Source organism: Tupaia chinensis, unplaced genomic scaffold (genome assembly GCF_000334495.1).
Source record: "Tupaia chinensis unplaced genomic scaffold, TupChi_1.0 Scaffold000605_1, whole genome shotgun sequence".
NCBI classification, from domain to species: domain Eukaryota; kingdom Metazoa; phylum Chordata; class Mammalia; order Scandentia; family Tupaiidae; genus Tupaia; species Tupaia belangeri.
In genome coordinates this window covers 708,928-714,452 of record NW_006160123.1, presented here as the reverse complement: position 1 = coordinate 714,452, position 5,525 = coordinate 708,928, and the positions used below count along the sequence as shown (strand labels likewise).

At 46.6% G+C, this 5,525-nt stretch overlaps 1 protein-coding gene across 1 annotated transcript in view; it reads left to right on the top strand.

Moving 5' to 3' along the window:
- The window catches only part of STARD9 (StAR related lipid transfer domain containing 9), a 119,158-nt gene that overhangs the window by 90,423 nt on the left and 23,210 nt on the right, over nucleotides 1-5,525 (top strand). The gene's annotated exons all lie outside the window — the stretch shown is intronic.

The following is a 5,525-nucleotide window of genomic DNA, read 5'->3' as shown; positions in this document are numbered from 1 at the left end:
ATAATTTTTTTTTTTTTTTTTTTTTTTTTTTTTTTTTTTTTTTTTTTTTTTTTGGGACAGGGTCTTATCTGCCCAGTCTCCTAATCAGCCAAAGTTACAGGTACACACATCTGCACCCAATGTATTCAGGGTGGGTGGCCTGGAAACTGAAATTTCTCCTCTTATGCAGCTTCAGTCTCCCAAGTGGTGGTACTGTCTGTGTGCTAGGGTGACTGTGCCCCTCTGTCAATAAGATGCGTTTGTAGGTGTCTTTATAGTGAACTTACTTCCCCATATATGCCTTTTAAATGCCACTGCCTCTATGTGAGCTTGTAGCATATAATTAGTTAACTTCCAGAGCATACTGCTTTTTTATAAAGGTAGTTTGTGACTAAGAATCCTTTGTTTATTATAACCAAGAATTCAGAACTATGCATAAAAGGTGGGCACTACAGGAACAATGTGAAAATATCTTGGGGTTCTGTGCTTTCATACTCACTTCACCTGCGTCATGACTCTGAAGCACTGAGTCAGTGTTACATCTGATGGATGGCAACCTCTTTTCTACTTCATAGCCATACATCATTTATTTCTACCTAGAATCTCCTCAGATCTAGATGCATTGCAGGCTTGGTACTGGGAATCCTTTCCGGTAAGCCAAAGTGACCTCTGCTTTAGGGATTGATTGCCCATAGAAAATCTCAGCAGGGGACTTGGTGCCCATGAAGTCTCTAGGGGTGGGGGTAGCTGCCGAACATATTGAGCACAGTGGTATAATGGCTGTGGCCCCAAGGTGCCTTTAGCAGGATCCAGCTTCTCTTTCCTCAGGCCGGCAGCATTTGATGCTGGACAAAGAGGTCTAGTCCGAGCATGGTAGTGAGGGGTGTTTGCTGAAGAAATGGAGATGCTCTGATTTGGGAAACATGCTCAGCCCTCACAGAGGGCTGCTGAGCATGAAGGATACCACCACTGAGACTACAGTGAGTGTGAGTGCCCTGCTGTATAGGGTAAGTGGGGACAGGTGTCCTGGGTGGAATGCATCAAGGCCAAGGAAGACTCAGCACTGAGGCTGGAGCTCTTCTTTTTTCTGAATGGCCCTCCCTTTTGTAGTGAAGTTACAAAAGGAAGCCTTGTTTTAGGTAAGGTTTCTATTTGGAAGACATATCGAAGATCTGTTTTTCCCAGAGTACAGATGTACAGAAAACAGCATGCAACCTAACTAAAGAGCCATGCGTGTGGAAGAGATACATTGAAGTTGGCCCAAACTGGCTCATGTTCTGTCTCTACCATATAGAAGCTGTGTGACTGGGACCAGCAGTTGGTATAATGGCTATGTCACTGGACTCCCATGTAGTAGACCATGGTTCAAGTCCCGGACCTGGTGGCTTAAACTCACGCCGGGCGGGCGTGCATGCGTGTGTGCCCAAGATCCGAGAGGAAAATGGAGGAGAAGGGATTGGGGCGTGGCCATCCTCCCAGGGGTTGATGTCTCGCTTTCTGTCTCTGTCTTTCTGGTGAGCACACGCACCCTATAGCAAAAACTCTCCAAAAAGATAAAAAAAAAAAGCTGTGTGACCTTAGGCAAGTCATTGAACCTCCGAGCCCATTTCCTCTCCTCTAATGGAGGGTATTGCCATCAGTCTCCCAGGGATCCCTGTGATAAGGGTTGAAAGAGTCAGTATGCTGCAGTGCTGACATGCCCCACAGCCCTCACAGCGGGGACGCCCCAGGGAGGACCTGCCCAGGAAAGCTGCCTGCCTTTCTCTTTCCTGTCTTCCCATCCCATCCTGGCTCCCCCATCCACCCCAGAGTCCATGTGGTCTCCTCCTGCCCTGTTACAGTCTTCTAGGGCTCTCTGGCTCCACAGGCACTGGCATGACCTTTCAGCAACACAAAGAATGTGCCCTTCCATTTAAATGGACAGAGAGGGATTTCAGGATCTCGACCTCTCCCACTCTCTGCCTTCACTACTCAGCACCAGCTCTGGGAGCCTGCAGGGTGGGCTGGTCCTGCCCAGCTGCCGTAGCTGGCATCTGTGTGCCAGCCCCTGGTGGAGGTGGTGTGGTGTGGTGCCCAGACCTGTGATTGGGCAGAGGACTGGGGAGAGGAACCCATAAGAGTAGAGAAAAATGCACGTTGTCAGCTGGGCTCCCAGTCTGGATCCGTGGCTGTCATAAGAGTATCTCTGCTCATAGATGGGGTCAGCTGCAAAGCCTCTTCTTGTTCTAGGCTTTCTTTCATGTCTCTGGAGGAGCGTTTTTGGGAAACCTGCAGAGCCAGCCAGGGCTGACTTCATAGCTGGGGAAATTGGCTGCTGTGTCTTCCTGTTCTCCTTGCAACAATGATCTGGATGAGAGAGGAGGAATTAGTCCTGGAACATGGTTGCCTGTATTCTTTGCCTTTTCTCATGTGGACTTTTAGGGGCTTAGTCTTAAGCACTGAGGACCTGGGAGACACTGTCGCTCGTGCTGCCGCCACTGCTGCCTCAGTAAGTAGATGCTGCTGTGTTCTGCTGCAGACGTTGCCAGACGCGAGGCAGCAGCAGGGGAAGGCTGCCAGGGAGAGGAGGGGGAGGGCCCAAGGGAAGCAGGTGACCAGGCAGCAGCTGGAGAATGCTGGTACCACCAAAGGTGAAGGGCAGTCATCGGAGAGAGACAGAGGTTCCTTTGCTGGCAGGTAAACAAGGATTCGTCCTTGGGGTCTACCCAGACATGGAGCGTAAGGTTGGCTTTTCATTTATGCCTGCTTTCTGGGAACCTGTCTGACGTGCTTAGCTGCAGAGCCATTTGGTCTGGCTGTGTGCGTCTCCTCTCAGGGGAAGACGCTGTGTCTGTAGTGATTACCTCAGACAGCCTCTCCTTGCAGGTCCTTTTGCTGCGTAGCTGCCACTTTCCTAGGAAAGGGTAGAGGGAGCTCTTTTCTAGGGAGAAACATGTTATAAATCTGAGGGTTGGGAGGACAGGCAGAGAAGGAAAACTGAGTGATGCTGATCCCAAGGAATTCAGGAATAAAGATTCTCTCCCTGCCTCTTTCATTTGATGGTCTCTGGTTATTAGCTGGGTTTACCTAAGATCTTAAGGATTCGTGTTTGTAATTCAGTCACTTGTGTGGTCAGGCAATCTTTTTAAAAGTTTATTTATTACTTTCATGGAAGAGAGAAATAGCACCTACAATAGGGTTTCATACTGTGGCCTGGCCTCGTCCCTCACCCGTCTTCTAGCCAGCCAGGATCACGGGTGTGCTCATGTGCCCAGTGTGTTTCAGGTTGACCTAGGATCCAAACTATGGTGTTCCATGTAGATCCAGCCAGCATTGAAGAGTGGCTCCGTACTGGCTGTGCCATTGCAGCTAGGCCCAGACAAAATTCAAAGCAGTAACACAGGCTTGATATATAAATATACATATAAAGTGTTTCCCATTAGTTGCCTTTTCTGTTTTTTTTTTTATTCTAGCTTTATTGCCTCATGCATAATAGAAGGCAACTTTCTTCCTTTCTATACATTCTGCTGTGTCTATTTCAACCTTTACCCGCAGCAGTCAGCAATCTTCCCCTGATCACACTTGCCCCAGTATCTGCACCTCTCTTAGTCGTTGTCCCCAGTGCAGACTGAATCACCTCACGACCTCCTTCCCAGGGCAGAAACCACCTGCTAGATGGGTAGAATCTGTGTATTGTATTGTGGAAAACCTGTCGTTCTCCACCGATCCATCCTTCAATGTCCTCCTAAGGTTATATTGTGAAATTTTAGTTTCTTCTCATTCAGGGCCAGCAAACGTTTTCTTTGAAAGACCTGATGGTATTTTAGGCTTTGTGAACCATATAATCTTTGTTGCCACTGCTCAACATTGCCAGCATGACACATAAGCAGCCCTAGACAATGGATCAACAAATGGATATGGATGTGTCCCAATAACACTTTATTTACAAAGACAAATGTCAGATCAAATCTGACCCAGAAACTGTAGCTTGTGTACCTCTACTTTGATACTCTCTCTGATTTCATTCTGATGTACCGAGTGGTGAATCAGAAAAAAGTGAATCCCTTAGAGCACACTGCTCACACTTGAGATCTAGTAATAGTTCTAATGTCAAGCCAGTAAGCAAGACTCTCCAAGTCTTCCAGTTGTGATGTCCTGGGATTGGAGTGTGGGCTGATGCAGGTCTGATGCTGGCTCTTTGTCAGCCTCTTCCAAAACCTCTGTCTAGCCACTCCCTTCCCACACCTACCCTGGAGCACCCATGTAGTTGGCGCCTTTAAAAACTGGAAAGACAGAACCAGCACCATAGCCGAGTGGTTAAGACAGCTGGATCCCACATTGCTGACCATGTAGTTTAAGTCCCAGACCCAGTGGCTTAAGAAGCATGCCAGATATGTGTGTGTACATGCCCAGAACCCAAGAGGAGAGATAAGTGGAAGAGGAAGGATTACAGCGTGACCATTTCCCATGGAGTGTGCTTTCTCTTCTCCCTTTTTCTCTGTTTCTCACATACACACCCTGTAGCAAAAAGGAAAAAAAAAAAAAAAAGAAACTGGAATGGCAGAGATGGAAATACCCTGCAAAAATGGCATTTGAAGTCCTTGTATAGAAGACTATGCATGACACCAGGAAAGGTCCAAGGGAGTAGAAACTAGTTTTCAGAGGAAGGCTGTCACTCATCCATGGCCACACCAGAATATGCTGATAGTAAAGCATGACTACAACAATCTAAATTTCTTTGTAACCTTTTTAAAAAAAATTATTTTATTTTATTCACCATAATCATCATCATTATTTTAGTTGAACAGAGAGAAAGAGAAATTGAGAAAGCAAGCTGCCAGGTCCAGTACTTGAACTGTAGTTAGCCATGCGGGAGTCCAGTGCCTTAACCACCTTCCCACCAGCTGGCCCCCGCAAACTTTTCTTTCTGGAGAATTTCACATATAACACAGATGATCAACTCATGACTAATCTTACTGCATTTACATCCACACTCACTTTCCTCCACTCCTCCCTACTGATTCTAAATAAATCAACATATTTCTCCAGTAAATGCTTTAGTATATATCTCTGAAAGGTAGGGTAGTCTAAAATCTGTGAACTGTATCCCAGGGCTTGTTTACTGAGAACAGCCCTCAAGTGGAGGCCAGCTGTCCTCTAGGTCTCCTGCTGTACTCATGGGCGCAGGGTATAGGTATGTTCTGTCTCTTTTCTGGGGGCTGGCAGATGGTGTAGGGGTAAAGGGGGCTGGACTCTCACATGGCCAACCATGGTTCGAGTCCCGGACCTGGTGGTTTGCTTTCTTACTTTTCTCCCCTCTCTCTCTCTCATGTTGTCCCTCTTTGGTCAAAATTAATTAATTAATTAATTAATGTAAAGTAATAATAAAAATTAAATAAATAAAATAATTCATTTTTTTTTCTTTTAAAAAAAATTTTTTTTGAGGGGTTTTGCTACAGGGCGCATGCACTCACCAGACAGAGAGAGACAGAGAGACGGAAAGCGAGAAATCACCCCCCCAGGAGGGATGACCACGCCACAATCCCTTCTCCTCCATTCTCCTCTTG